Genomic DNA, 16,717 nt, shown 5'->3' with positions numbered 1-16,717 from the left:
TGGTGAAAAAACTTACATGAAACTTCTTTTAATTAAAGTTGAAAAAAAAAATACTTCCTTATTCCGTGACCTTTCTTTTTAAATAAAGTGAATCTTCTTCGTTGGCTATAGGTCTTGATTTGAGTCTATCTTTTCTTCTTTGTCGACGTTTCACGTGTGCTTACACGCTTCTTCAGGACTAAGAAAAATAATTCTATAAAGCTCTAAAAACGTATAGAATAAATACTTATCTTGAATCCTCTAATGATCCCCAATTGATTGCAGTTGATTAAAGTTTAGGTTTTTTTTATCAAGCTTATATATTTTGAAAATCAATAAAAAATGTCTTGAAAAAGACGTTTTTAATTTTGAAATTTTGATAATTAAAAACGTCTTTTTCAAGACATTTTTTATTGATTTTCAAAATATATAAGCTTGATAAAAAAACCTAAACTTTAATCAACTGCAATCAATTGGGGATCATTAGAGGATTCAAGATAAGTATTTATTCTATACGTTTTTAGAGCTTTATAGAATTATTTTTCTTAGTCCTGAAGAAGCGTGTAAGCACACGTGAAACGTCGACAAAGAAGAAAAGATAGACTCAAATCAAGACCTATAGCCAACGAAGAAGATTCACTTTGTTGAAAAAAAAACTTTAAAGAAAATTTTAATTTATTAATAGAGTTCAATTTTCACACTATCTATTGTTCAACAATTGAGATATCCTCATGGTAAAAAAAAATCGCCTAGTTGGCTAATATTTGTAGGGTGGATTCTATAAACGGTTGCCAGTTTTTCCTTTCCATTTTTTTTAAATGTGCTTTAGCTTTTTTTTCAATTATTAAAAAAAAAATATTTAAGGTTGTTTTTTGTTAAGAAATCACTTAAAATTAACGTCGCACCGTTCTGCTTTGATTTTAAAACTATTGTCTTTCGTCTTCAACATAAAATCTATATCTGAAAAATAGTACAGTTTATAGCTTGCCGGAAAGAAAACAACAATCATTTGAAAGTACCTTTGATGTAAATTGAATTCCTTTGTTCTAAATTTCACCCTTTTTTCCGACCAAATTCTTAAAACTCGAATTTTGAACAGTTTCTTTAATTAAGAATATATGTAAACAAACAAAATGCTATGACATTTGACACTTAAGGATAATGAATGATTGACAGAAACATATTCGCTTTATTTTAAAATCTTAAAAAAAAGGATAAAATCCCCAACAAGATACTTAATTTATGCTGATTAATAAAATTGTACATCAATCAATCAGCACGAGTCTCTTTTTCTTTCATCACATGTCACATGAAATTCAGTACAAAAATAATTGTTCTTAAGTAAAAGTGTTGCTGTTTTATTACATTCTCTTTAAAATGTAATTCGTCACTCTTAAAAATGTCTCAATAAACCTTTCCAACGTGTATTACCTTTGAAAAAAATGCATTAAATACAAAAATCATTTATATGTCATCGTTGTCGTCCTGCAAGTCCAAATGCCAGCGAAACGGGATCAATTTTATCTTAAACCCGAACGTTTAGGTGGTCCCTTATCTGTGGCTGCTGTAGCGTTTCCATTTTTTTTTTGTTTTTTTTTTTTTTAATCAACCCTCGCTCGGTTTAAAATGCTGATAATAGTTCTCAATGAAGTTGTAAACGATAATGTGCACTTAATGCTCAACGGATATAAATTGAAAATTCTTATCCGGTTGATAGTTGTACGGACTTCGTCTATATCAACCACAAGCTGGACAATGGTTATGGTGATAACAGTGACGCCATATTGGAGGGTTATCTAGGAAGTAGGTTTACGCTTTAATTAAAAGGATACCAATGTTTAAAGATATCCTTTATGGCAAGGAATTTAATTTATGAGGATAAAATAGGTTTAAAGAGAAACAAACGCAATGTCTTTAACCATATCAAAGTATAATCTCAAATAGTTCGAATAAACATGCTATTATTATTCCCTTTTATTTTGTAATGCACAAATATTGAACTTACTTCACAAGAAGATTTCAATAAAAAAAAATTATATAATTTCAATTTAAAAAAGGTATCGTAACATCGAATGTAATATGTACCTACATATTTAGCCCGCTCAGATTTTTTGAGATCTCAGAGAAAATAAAACATCACTTTCATTTTACATGACACTTTCATTTTCCAAACGTTTCAAATAGTTTCAATAAATTTTCAAATGAGAATGTTATATACAAAAGAGCTGACTAGCAAACTCGTTTACTGAACAAACAATTTACAAAACTAAACCTCTAGTATTTGTACTACCTCTAAATATAATTGTTGTGTTACTGTAGGTATAATCCATTACTATAAAAAATAATGAAAACAAAAATGTATAATTTAGTCCAGTAAAAAGTTCTGGGGCAATTGATTTTAATCAGGAATGAACAATGGGGGCAGCCTGGGCAGTGCTTGGATGCCGAGTCAGTGCAAAATATGCCAGGGCCCCACGATTTTGTAGTAAGGAATCGTGTAGGTATATATAAAAAAATATATATAGAATATAAAAAAAAATAAAACAATAAAACAGCAAAATCTATTTTTAAATTGTTGACATGAATATGTATTATAATATGTGAATCCCTGTTGTTCTTTTTTTCCCAAAACACTTTAAAAATAACAATGTAAGTACTCGTTGTCATCATCATTTACAACGGTTAATTATTTACCAAACTTGCTAAATTGAGGTCAACTCATTTACCTGTCTCAAGAATCACGATCTTAAATTCCCAAAATTAAAAAAAAAGAAAAAAAATCAACTCAAAGCACTTCACTTTTTTCCCTTATATTGCGTTTGTTGATAATTCTTTCTCTTCCATCATCGATAGCATGGCGGCGGTATCAAGATCGGGAATATCTTTTCTTCAATAAACTTACCTACCTGGGACTTTCATTAATATATTCTGGATTCCATAAAAAGATTTCTGGCTTCAAGCCATATTCATACCTCAGCAGCTAAGCCTGAAGAAAATTCTTCTTTAGATATATTCTTTGCTGAGTGCTGATTTTTTTGTTTTTTATGTTCCCATCGCGCCGGTCACTCTCGTGCGCAATCAGATGTCGTGAGCGCACTTGCTGTATACAGAGCTCTACAGGTGTATCTTGATGGATTGTTCACACCTGATCATTAAAAATATCTTTGGCATCGATTTAGCGGTTAGGCCAGGTATCAGCACTAACCAACCAACCAGCACCCAAAAAAAAGTGATGCGATTCATTCGCTGCTCGCATGCGTTCTTTTGCAAAACTGTTCGTAAGTAATGTTTAAGTGCGGACAAGGACGAGCAAATGGTTGTGACCCAGATTTAATTAGTATCAGAAATTCGATATTCTGATGTAGTGCGAGAGTGGCCAGCAGTCTATATATACAGCAAGTCCAACCGTAACCTGGAACCTGGAGTGTGGAATTAGTCGAAGGACATAATTTTTTGTGGCAAAATTGCTCATGATGAATTATTATTAATCGATCAGCATTGAAAGGTTACGCTTGGGCAATTGCATATCTTGGCAATTTGGTGCACGCACGCAAACATTTACGCATGCCAGAAATTAATAAATATAATCAAAATGATTTGGGTGACGGGATAGCAGTTATTGAAGTTAAAAATAATGGACTGGGTAATAAAATTACGCCAATGTCAGTGTTGGGGTAATTATGGAAAAGGGACAGAATAGTTTCATTATACCCATGGCAACTGGATATTTTCATGATTTTGTAATTTTTATACGTACCTTTTTGTTTTTGTTTTCAGTTTTTTTGTTAAAGATTTAGTTAGACTATGATTAACGAATTGGGAACGTTTAATATTTTGTTGTCATAAAAAAGTAATTATGTATGTAGTATCAGAAATAATATTGGGGGCCATCAATAACTTGTGTATCAAAATATTATATTCATTGAAGGCCATATAAAAAGAATTATTGTAGTAAGTTGTATCTAGTTTAAGATACAATTTAGTTGACTGTTACAGTTGAACATTAACCATGAATTCACTTATAAACATTCAGAACATGTGAAAAATTAAAAAATTTTTGGTTTTCGAGTTTTCTAATCAGCTCTTTTGTTTAATATAAAATTCTTCTTTTATTAACACTCGATTTTGCAATAAAGATGTGCAAAGTACTTACCTTTTGATACCGCTGTAAAAATTAGCAAATTTTTGGTTTTCGAGTTTTCTAAAAAAATTCTTCTTTAATTAACACTCGATTTTGCAATAAAAATGTGCAAAGTACTTACCTTTTGATACCGCTGTGGAAATTAGCAAATTTTTGGTTTTCGAGTTTTCTAATCAGCTCTTTTGTTTAATAAATTGTTTTTTATTACTTCTCGATTTTTCAACAAAAAATCCCAAAAAAAAGCAGTTGAAACCTTGCTTTATGAATTTTTAAACTACTGATTCAAATAAAATCCCTTAAAAGACTCGAATTCCACCTCAAACTCTAAAAAGTAAATGCCATTAAATAAAGACGCTTTTGACTTAATGGTCAAGTTCAAATAACAAACAATACCTAAACAAGAAAACTCATGTAAGTAGCCGATTACCACCGATGGCGATGTAGTGAAGAAAGTTGTATACACAATTGTATGAGACTCCCAACAGAAATAATTTCTTAATTAGGACGATGAATGAATGCATCGCTCAATAAGTGCTTTTGATGTCTCTTGGTGATCACACAAGACCGACACAAGTGCATCAAAGATAAAAACTTTGAGAGCTTGTAAAGCGGCTTGCTTTAAGTGAATTCCAATGGATCTGATGAAAGTAAGAAGCACACGCTATGATGTGTCTTTGGAGCACAGAGGAGTGTTATTCCAATTATTACAATTTGGACTGGTTAACGGGTGAAAAGTATTTTATAGTTTGAAGAATAATCAACCACAGAAGAAGTTTTTCGAAGAGGCAATGAATGGTTTGAAATTTGTAATTTTTTTATATTAGATCTTGAAAGGCTTATAAACATACTGCCCTTAAGTTTCAGCATTTCTAATTTAACAACAAATATTAAAGTGAATCGAAAATTTACGAAATTGGCAATCAAAGTCTCAAAGAAATAATCATAATCTTCTTAGGAAAAAGAAGATATAAATGAGGAAGATTTTCGTTTCCATAGATGCCCCATATAGTAATTTCATGCAATAAAATATTAAAGCTCTTAATCTTTTTTTTATTCAAAAGTTTAAGACTAGACAGTAGACATGTAAGCATCTGGATTTTTAAATTGAACCGTGTTCGGGCATTTTGAATTTAAAATAATTCACTCAAACAAAAAAGTTTTACAAAGTTGGCGCATGCCAACTTTATGGTGGCATCGTTGGACGGCGATATGGAGCCACCTGGTCTATGAAGGAGAAGTCAATTAATTGACAGCCCGTATGCATGTGCACAGCACAAATCATTAGCAGTCATAAACTATAGAATAATTGAGCAGAAGCTGTCGCATGGCTTAGTTTTTTATTCTGAATGCGCGCAAGTTCTGTATACAAGACACAAAAAACATTGTTGACCTTGAGACATTCACTTTGCATTAATTTCTTATGATTTGGTTTTTATATCTCTGTTTTAATTCAATACTATACATGGCGTGATGTCTTTTGTGTCGTTGGTCACGGCCGGTGCGGTGCCGGGCAGCACACGTTGGTGGTGGCACTTACCACAAGACCGGAAAGACCAACTTTGCGGATGTCTTGAAGCTAAACCATTGCGTTTTGTTTATGACTAAAAATTGTACACTTTACATGGAAACATTTAAAAGAAAAAAAAAAGTCAGACATTTATCATGTATGTATGTAAACATAATGTTTTATGTCGTATGTCGGACATGTTGATATATGTACGGTGACCATCTGAGAATTTTAATACTTTAATACTCAGATGTAGAATAAAAAACTTTTTACGGGAATTAAACAAGGATTTCATTTTATTTCAGTTCTATTTAAATCTCTTTAGTACGCAATGCATTGTCAAAGAAAATGACCGATGAGTATTTAGATAAGCCAAACGCGGAAAATTTCAACTTGTTGAGAAAAATGGGCGTACAAACAACATAACAATTTGGTAGCCAAATAAGTGCCCGGGGACAGAGTGGGGCCCTAGTGGATAAAACTTTTTTTTTTATAATGCAAAGTTATTTTTTTTATCTACGCAGTCCTATAGTAGTCTAGAAAGAATGAAGACTCTAACATCTAACTGCATTATTAGTTTTGAGATTAAAAATTTCATTTAGCCAATTGACGACAACTACACAGAGGGAAAAAAAGCAACGTTAAATGTAATATGTTCAAAGTTGATTTAATGTTGAAAAAACTAACATGATACACTTCGCGTCACTTGAATAGAAACAACATTTTTTCTTTAGAAAATAGCGATTGGCGCTTTGGTGAGGTAACTTAGTAGATTTTTGGTTTTGCATTTTCAAAGAGGAACTTTTAACAAACAATGTTGTAAAAACAAAAAACCCAAAACATAAACCGTATGGCTTCTAGTTGCGTTTTTTCGCATTACCTCACAAAAAACAGTGTTTTTTTTGCGTCACTTGAATAGAAACAAGCTCTTAAATTAGATAAAAATGATGAAAAATCATGGAAAACACTAATTATAGTAAAGCAATATTAAGCTTTGACATTATTTGCACATTATAACCAATTATGGGCTACGAGCTACCAATAGGCACCACAGAAAATGCATAAATAGAATTTAACATTGAAAATGCACTTCTACTGTACACAATCGTGGACCTAATTGGAGAAAGTGATAAAAGTGTTTGGTAACTTCTTACAAATTAAGAAAATGACATTTTCTACAATTTAAGGATTGAATAAGTGAAATAAACTTTCGTTTTTATCCGGAATGCATCTGTTTTGTTTTTATTGCGTTGTTTTTTCTTGAACTATCCTTGTGCAATCTCTAAGACGGTTGTTCTTCCACGTTCCTAAACTTGTCAAGAGCTTCTACCATTATTTCTTTGTAAAAGTTAGCATCTGTTTTTGAAGCGTGAAGCTTCAATTTTGCTATTGCACATCATAAAAACAAAGCGTATTACTATAACACATTTAAGTGCCCTTTATTGGCGATGCGATAAAGGTTATTCTTTTATAAACCAATGAAATAGGGCTAATATTAACGTGGTCCATCTGAGTTGGTATGTTTTCCTTTAAAAAACCACTCTTTACCTCACTACTTTTCAGTTCGAATGCAACTATAAAATAGTTAACTTTTTTGTAATCTTAGTACAACTTAAAATGTTGTTATTTTGCATTTTGAGGCTTTTTTAATGTTGTGCACCTTTTATAACTTCCAGGATGGAACAAACCAACACGTTTCCATCGCACTAACACAACGTTTTTGACCGATTTTAGCGGCAAAGAGAAGAAAATTGCAGCTAGTTTTTTAGTTATTTTTTTCTCTGCTCGTGACTTGGGTCTCACCTGTCTTATTTTTTGATTTGATCACTAGTTTACGATATTTTAAAAATTATCTCATCCAAATTTGGCAAATTTTCCAATATCTTTCTCGATTTTGCATAGCGCAGGTGCATTTCCAATGTTAGCTGCTATTTATACATTTTCTGTGGTGCCTATTGGTAGCTCGTAGCCCATAATTGGTTATAATGTGCAAATAATGTCAAAGCTTAATATTGCTTTACTATAATTAGTGTTTTCCATGATTTTTCATCATTTTTATCTAATTTAAGAGCTTGTTTCTATTTAAGTGACGCAAAAAAAAACACTGTTTTTTGTGAGGTAATGCGAAAAAACGCAACTAGAAGCCATACGGTTTATGTTTTGGGTTTTTTGTTTTTACAACATTGTTTGTTAAAAGTTCCTCTTTGAAAATGCAAAACCAAAAATCTACTAAGTTACCTCACCAAAGCGCCAATCGCTATTTTCTAATGAAAAAATGTTGTTTCTATTCAAGTGACGCGAAGTGTACATCTTTTAATTAACCCTCTGTAGGCACACCTCTTTTTTGCGAATTTGGTTTATACTTTTTCATGTCGTTAGAACTTTTTTCGGTCTCACTATTTTATAGAGAATTATATATGAAATTGATGTAGAATTTTCCAATTAATTCGAATATAGTATTCACAATTCCAAAAGAAATGTATTTTCACCCTTATAGACACTTTTGTGTGACCACATTTTATTTTTGTCCTGCCAAATTCGCACCCGTGTGCCGACAGAGAGTTAAAATTGAAACACCGTAAGAATTTTTTTTATTATTGTCGAATTTTAGCTTTTGTTCCATTACATCACTCTTATTTCCAACAGAGAGATAGGACGTTGGTAAAGCATTTGCCTAGTGACCCAAGAGTTGTAGGATCGATCCCCAGTGGCTGACAATTTTTTTCTTTTTTTTATAAATGGATTCATTTTTTTTTCAAAGTTTCAACAACTGTCATTTAAAGACCTATTATAACAACAAACCGCTTTAAACTAACTTTCCGAAAAATAGTGGTTTTCGTTGATTTTAGGTTGTTTTTTCCATCGTGTATACTGTATAAGTATATATTTTTAGGAAAATTAAAAAAGATTATGAGAACGTTTTGTTTTCATAAGAAGCCCAAATAAAGCCAACAATTTGTTATGGGTTTATTTCTGATTCGTATACTGTTATTCAAAAAAGCTTTCCAGCCTAAGGTATAGACTGATCTTATAATTGGTTTAAAAAAGTCGAATTATAGATTAACTAGCTGACCCGGCGGACTTCGTTCCGCGATTTCTTGTATTTATTTCTAATTTTCGACTCTGTAATTAGTTAATTTTCAAAGTAAAAAGAGGATCAAAATTTGAAAAGTTCATAAAATGAGTTTATAAATGTTAACTTTTAAACTTTTAGCAAAAGTGGCCTATGCATGCGCATGATTAAAACCTATATTTCCTATAAATTTGAGATTTTTTGCAGACTTTTAAAAATTCCAAAAAAATAGAAAACTACTCAAAAATGTCCCTAAAAATTAGATTGTTTTTCAAAAATTTTTATTTCAAAATACAGGGCTTATGAAAAAAATCCGTTTTAGACCCCTAATTTTTTTTTTAAATATCTTTCTCATGGTGTAACTCAAATTTCTGTGCAAAATTTTGCGTACCTCTAATTAGTCTTTTGTGGAAGGTCTATGACTGCAAAAAAATCTTCACAACTTGGTTTTGAAATTTTTTTGAATTTTTTCAATACCTTTTTTAACTATTGAATAAATTTGTCTACCATTTAAAAAAAAAGTCAACTCTTTACGACTTACCGTTTAGAAAACAGCCTTTTTTTCAACGTCGTGTTACCCCTATTTACCCTATAAAATCTTAAATTTTTTTTGCCTTAAACCTTCTCCTCTTATGGCTCTTTGATTTAAAAAAGAAATTAAGAAAATAAGTCAGTCGGTGTGGCCGGTTAGCGAACGTACACAAAACCAAACTTTAATATACAGGGTGTCCCACAGTCACCGCCCCAAATGAAAACCATGGATTCCTGAGGTCATTTTAAGTCGAAAAACTTAAGAGGTAATTTTCTCGTTTTCGTCACGTTTTCGAGTTACCACGGTTTTTATAATATTTGCTCTCTTGTCCTTTAACTGACCTTATCTTTGCCAAACCACGTTTGATTTGAAAGAATTTACTACAGTTTAAGTTTGTCTTAAAACTTTTTTTCTGCGGACAACCGTTTCGCCACAATTTTGCATCAAACACAATTTTCTTTGTTTTTTAAGTTGTTTTTTACACTTTCATATCATTTTAGTGAAAAAAACACGTTAATGAGTATGAGTTTTTTGTGCTTTTTATTAAAGCGCAGTTTATTTTCATAAAAAAAATAAGTTTTATTTCATAAAAAAAGCTACTGAAAGTAATTAAAAAAAATAAACAAACTGAGTCAATTAAAAAAAAAAATAATTTTTAAATACAAAATTAATTTAAATGAATTAAAACTTTTTCTGAGCTTTATCTGTTTGTTCTTTTCTTAACCACAATAGCTCAGAAAAAGTTTTTAATTCATTTAAATTAATTTTTTATTTAAAAATTATTTTTTTTTAATTCACTCAGTTTGTTTATTTTTTTTTTAAATTACTTTCAGTAGCCTTTTTTATGAAATAAAACATATTTTTTTTATAAAAATAAACTGGGCTTTAATAAAAAGCACAAAAAATTAATACTCATTAACGTGTTTTTTTGACTTAAATGATATGAAAGTGTAAAAAACAACTTAAAAAACGAAGAAAATTGTGTTTGATGCAAAATTGTGGAGAAACGGTTGTCCGCAGAAAAAAAGTTTTGAGACAAACTTAAACTGTAGTAAATTCTTGATTGGTTGTAAAAAAAATCTATCAAATCAAACGTGGTTTGGCAAAGATAAGGCCAGTTAAAGGACAAGAGAGCAAAAATTATAAAAACCGTGGTAACTCGAAAACGTAACGAAAACGAGAAAATTACCTCTTAAGTTTTTCGACTTAAAATGACCTCAGGAATCCATGGTTTTCATTTGGGGCGGTGACTGTGGGACACCCTGTATATAATAGATTTCTTAGTGTTTTCTTCAATTTCTTCACTCTCCAAGATTTGAACTCAATATGGTTATATTTTTAAAATTTATTTTAAGAACCGAAATCAATCTTTTTAAGTTGTATGGCGTTTCTCCAAAAATAGTAATAGCTCGTTAAAGACATAACAAAATACATATTGACTACCGTTTGCACCAATAATGGTAAAAATTCAGTTGAAGAGGAATAGTAGGTAACCTTTATTTGAAAATGTTTCATCATTGAATTTGAATAGATTTGTAATTTCATTTTCAAGATTTCTGTCGTTTTGTTTTAGTTATCTTCAGTTTGGACCTACCTACATATTTTTGTATTTCTAAAAATAAAGTTAAATTAAATATATTTCTGTGAAAACGCAGTAGTTGCGGATTTTCTATTCTCAACATTTATTTAAGTTTTTTTAAATAAGTATATTCAATGAAAAAAAAAGTCCATATCCATAAAAAATTACCGTTCACAACCGGAGCAGTTTCAAATGCAACGGCTTTCGACGGATGCTAATGCCCAATGAGAAATTATGTATAGTGAACAAACTACATAATAACTACATAAAATACAACTCCAAGAAACTCTTCCGTTAAATTTTGAAAAGAGCTTAAAGAGATATTTCTTTTGATGTCTCATTTGATGGGTTTGGAATAATGTTTTTTAAGTATTTCTTTTATCACCACTTGAATTTTTTTTTCGAAAATTTGAAAAAATAAATTTCTAATTTTATTTTTCCAGAATGCTGTTCACTGTGAACTCATATCTGGAAGCAAAAACTTGATTCGAGAGATCCACAGACATCTGCCTCCGAACTTAAGAAAAAAATTTTGGATGCACGCTTCTGAATGAAGCCCACATTTACGATGGCTATTCAATTAACGTTGGGGCTTTAAAATAATCGGGATCAAAGTGCCTAAGCCAATCAGTATTTTCAAGAGTACGTTCAATCATGCATGAATTCGAAGTCAAGTAAAAAATTAAAGCTCAATATGTATTTCTTAAATGGTATTTGGATCTATTTTGTCCTTTACTAGCCAAATAATGAAATATTTTCTGGATAAGAAGAAGGAATTTCAGCCGTGAAGGAGGAGAAGAAAAGAAATCATTTTGGTAAGCTTAAAAAAAGGGAGGCACTTTTCACAAAGACCCATAACTAATATCTTATTTGAATGATGTGACCATCACCGTTTCAATTTATTCCTGTCTAATATCTTTTTTAGAGTACCTACATACAGTCAAATTAGACAAAAATTCAGAAAAAGTGTAAACAGAATTTTCTTCGTAATTAACATCGAAAGTTTTTTGCTTCAAATATTTCTGATCTAAAGTATGGTCACCGTTGTGAAGAGATCAATGCACCTTTAAAGATTAAACATAATTCGAATTCAAGTTGACGAATGACAACGCGCAAAGACGAAGAAACCCCAAGTGACGCGATGATCTTTATAGAACGCGTCTCCCTTCTTATCAAACTTACTGAATATAATCAGTTCATTATTTAATGACTGCGAGTGACAAATTTTAAAAGCTTGGAAATGTAACTGCAACAAAAAAAATGTACTGAATTTCAGAGCATTTGCATAAACTTGAGTGCATTTTAGCCTTGATCTTAAAAAAATTTCATGCATTTATATAAGGAAGGCAGAGAGACGAACTAACTGGGTTTTGATTTTACCTTGATTTTCAGTTGACTTTGATCCTTTCGGAACCGAAAAGTTAAATTAAACATCCACGCGATATCAGGAATTGTTTCTTGCAACGAAACAAAAAAAAAAAAAAAAAAAAATACATGAATATTTGTTGTATATTTATTACACGCAGCATGCAATAATGCATTTATGTTGTAATTCCTGAAGCTGATGCGAATGAGTTAGTCCTTGCAACAACACCGACCTTTATAAGATGAGAATAATCTTTTACAACGTGATTTGCGTTGTTGCCTCCATGTAAGATAATTATGATTATATGCGTATGTAGGTAAAGTAGGTATTTAAAAAGTAAAAAAAAAACACACACACAAATTTCAGCAAGTTTGTGTTTTGTCAATTATTGCTTTATGATAATTTTTGCAACAATGTCTTAAACATCATTTTTTTTAGCGTGAAATGATTGTAGAGCATTTTGGAATTCTTACTTAATAAACCAATATTATAGTGAATGCGGGTTAAGTTTACGACTTATAGCGGTTTTTCTGATTTTTTGCTTCATCTGAAGGTTGGCGGAGAAGATAAATTTAATAATTTATAGATAATATGGTATTAATTGTAACCTGTGGTATAATGAAATCATGCAAAACTTGAAATTTTTTATGCAGGTGTAGGAAACGTTTAAATTGTAACATGTGCCAAGCTGTAAAGGGTTTCCATAAATTATTTATTATTAACCATCAATGAATTAATTGTTATATCAATTTCATTAACTGATCTGCAATGTAAATATTGATTAAAAAATTTTCTTTATACAGTTCAGTCAATTTAGTCAAAAAATTGGAGATTAAATTATGCATACCTACTAGTGAAAATACGTATACAGTATTTGATTGAAAATAGTAGAAGAAAAAGTATTTACAGAATTTTGTATGTCCCACTTTCAACTATCGTATCAAACTGAAGCTTTGAAGATATATGTATTTCGTATGACAACACAATTTTTTTTGGTGCACGGTTAAAAATTCTGGAGTATTTTTTAATACTTCCAAAATATTAAAATTATTTTTAATCTTTTTTGAATTGAATTTCAATATTTAAGTATTAAGTTTACGACTTGTAATACAAAAATTATTAGAAAATAATCTCCGTGGGTTAAATTCTAATCTTGTATTGAATTTTTAATATTTTTTTATTATTGTATTGTATATTGTATTATATTTTAATATAATTATACTACATTTTAATATAATTGTATTAAAATATAGTAAACATTTATTAAAAACTAATATAAAAAGTATTAAATTGTAATACGAGAATATTAAATTTTAATCAAACGTCAGCAGACTGTCACACATAATAAGGTAATATATTCCGAACGTTGTCAAAATTTGTTTGTCAAAAATGGGCACCAATCTGTCAAGTCGGCCTTTAATTTTTATATTTCAATCGCAGTAAACAGGAAATTTGTTTTTGTTTTAATTTATAAAATGTCATTTAAAAAAATTATAAATTAAAAAATAACAAATTTCCTTGTGTTTCTTCGCGGAAAATGGTGGATTAGTGGTGTGCGTATTTTTTGTGCGTTTTTCGTCGGTAAATAAAAGAAATAAGATTTACGGTAGCTGACATTGGTCGCCAAATTGTCATGTTTTGACAATTTTATGTGTACTGTGGTCAGCAGCAGCCATTTTGAAAATGAAAAAAATCCAATGTTTGAGGTAATCTTCTAAAAAAAAATATATAATTAATAGTTGTAAATTTATACTTATTTGAAGGCGCTTTGTGTTTTTTCGAAGCAAAATACATACATTGCAGATGAATTTTGATTGGCAATAAGATTTTACATGCCACTGTTTGTGAAACAGATAAAATAGAGACATTAATATCCCCATTATAATATTATTTATGATTATATTATTTATGATTAATATTTATTTTCAGTAATGAATTTAGGAAAAGAATACATATTATTAACTTTACCTAAATACATTTGGTATTGAATTGAAATATTTTTGTATTATCTTTTAATAAAATTCTTACTAGAAATTAATATGAAAAGATTAAATTTTAATATTAGTGGAGTAACTAAAGCTCAAAAATTGGCAATATTACTGAACCCGGCCGAACAGCTAAGATTTTGATGATCTTTTTTTCAAACGTCGGTAATTAAAAATACTTTAAAGTCTATAGATTAAAAATTGCCTGCGTTGCCGTTTTGATTTTTTAAATTTAATTGAAGATTTTAGTGAACAAAAACAAATTTTTTTCAAAAATTTTTCTTAAATTTCATAAATTAATTGATGCCAAAAGATTGTCTAGGAAATTCAAGGAAAAAAAATATATTGGAGTTAGGGACAATCTTCCATAGTTCAAGCGATAGATGCAATTTCTTATTAATTGACTTCAAACACAAAAAAAAATATTTGAACACAACGGCAACACCTACAATATTCAAATATACATATTTTAAAAGCTAGAAGCTTAGTCATATATGTAAAATTTAAATTAAGTTAATTGAATGAACGGCTTTTGAAAGAATGGTAATTGAACTCAGATTTTTGAAAAAAAAAATTATTGAAAAAATTTTAACATGTCGTTTTTTTAAACTTGGTCGTAATATAAAATACACTTATTTTCAAATTTTTTTGACCGCATTTATTATGATTTCAAATTATAAAAGGAAATGTCAATATTTATTACGGTTTATGAAAAAAATTAAAAAGTATTTCATTTTCGAAGAACTTTTTTTAATAAAAGTTTTGAAAAAAAATGTAACTTATTTTTTTTTTAAGTTCAACATCTAAACATAAAATTATTTTTTATTCATTTAATAACCCTTACTGTTAAATGTTAAATAGCAAAAATTTAAAGTTCCTATTTACCATAGTCTTTGAGAAAATTAATTATTTCAATGCAAAAATTCAGTTTTAATAAAAAAAAACCATTGAAATTGAAGTAATTTTTCATTTTTTTTCAAAAGTGTGATATATTTTACCTTTTTTGCTTCGAAATTCAACTGATAATATTTATGGCCAAACATTTTTTTTTAAATAAATTCATATTTTATTAGAAAAAGTTTGGAAAAAAGTCATTTTAAATTTTTCTAATAACATTTTTTTTTTAATTCTGTGTTTGAGGACCATTTTTTCAAAAAGTCTTGATTAAATTTAGTGGATTTAAATTTAAGAGATAAGAATGAGCTTCTGGCTTTTTAAAAATGTATTTTAAAATATTTTAGGTGTTGCCGTTGTTTTCAAAATATTTTTTTTGTGTTTGAGGTCAGAATGTTAGAAAATTGCATTTATCGCTTAAACGATGGAAGATTGTCCCTTACTGCCTTTTATATATTTTCCTCAAATTACCTAGAGAATCTTTTGCATTCATTTGTTTTATGAAATTTAAGCAAAAAAAAATGGTTTTGTTAAAAAGAAATTTAATATTAATTTTTAAAAACAATACGGCAACACCGGCAAAATCAGAGCTGTTCGGCCGGGTTCCCTAATAATTTGCTTTAGTTACTCTACTATATGTAATAATTGAAATTTAATAGATTTGGTATTAAATACTAATATAAACTGTATTATTTTTTAATACAACTATATTACATTTTAATACATTTTTTATAAACTACAAAATTTTAATATTTGTCTTGTATTTAATTTTAATACATTTCTGGTGTAGACCTATATGTAACCCAAAAAGTATTAGAAAACACTCCAGAATTTTTAACCGTGTGGTGCGGACCAGGGGATGAGGGTCAAAACAATCCAATTAAATTGAAGCCAAAATTTTTCACAGAAATTGCTTTACAAGTATTTTATTAACAGTGTTTATTTTGAAAGCTTGGTTTTCTTGAAATTTTTACTTATGCCTACAAAAATAAGAAATTCAGATAATACATTTTTTCTCTCTTAACTTACAAGGTTTTCTTTTTTAATTTTCGGAAAGTTTTTTAAGGTTAATCTAATATATACAAATCTCGTGTCGCAGTGTGTGTTATCAAACTCCTTCGAAACGGCTTGACCGATTTATATGAAATTTTGTACACATATCGGGTAGGTCTGAGAATCGGCCAACATCTATTTTTCATACACATAAATGGCAAGGTTGGTCGACCATAAACTTTTTTTTTATTTCTGAGAAAACATTTTTTTTTAATTTTTTTATAATTCACTCTATTAAAAAATACATACAATTCTAAATTTTAAACATTCTAAGACCAACCAATGTTTTTAATCGCAATTTTTTGTTGAAAATCAAAGTGTTTTATTATTGTGAAACATTTTTTATATGTTTTTTGTAATTTTTTTGTCGAATGATTGTGATGTCAAATAAATCACATTTAGTGGAAAACGGGGAAGGGTATAGCCCGGCTCAAGACAACATGACTTTGTACAGCCCGTATCAGGCAGACTCAATACTCAAGTAGCAGCGTATTTTTTCGGGTTTAATTTGACAAATTTTGCTATTGGTTGGTGGTTGATTTGGTCAGTTTTGTTAATTGGAATTCTTTGGTGTCAACTGGGAAAGCGAATGTGAAAGTGATCTTTGG

General features: G+C 29.5%; 1 protein-coding gene and 1 long non-coding RNA gene across 2 annotated transcripts in view; one reads left to right on the top strand and one right to left on the bottom strand.

Moving 5' to 3' along the window:
- The window catches only part of LOC129910833 (protein yellow), a 119,281-nt gene that overhangs the window by 81,017 nt on the left and 21,547 nt on the right, over positions 1-16,717 (bottom strand). The gene's annotated exons all lie outside the window — the stretch shown is intronic.
- Positions 11,260-12,249, top strand: LOC129910837 (uncharacterized). Its single transcript, XR_008771558.1, has 3 exons — positions 11,260-11,485; positions 11,551-11,626; positions 11,737-12,249. It is a non-coding gene; the product is annotated as an uncharacterized LOC129910837 (long non-coding RNA).

Source organism: Episyrphus balteatus, chromosome 2 (genome assembly GCF_945859705.1).
Source record: "Episyrphus balteatus chromosome 2, idEpiBalt1.1, whole genome shotgun sequence".
NCBI classification, from domain to species: Eukaryota; Metazoa; Arthropoda; class Insecta; order Diptera; family Syrphidae; genus Episyrphus; species Episyrphus balteatus.
Note: the sequence above shows the minus strand (reverse complement) of the source record. Positions and strands in the feature narration are given on the sequence as shown.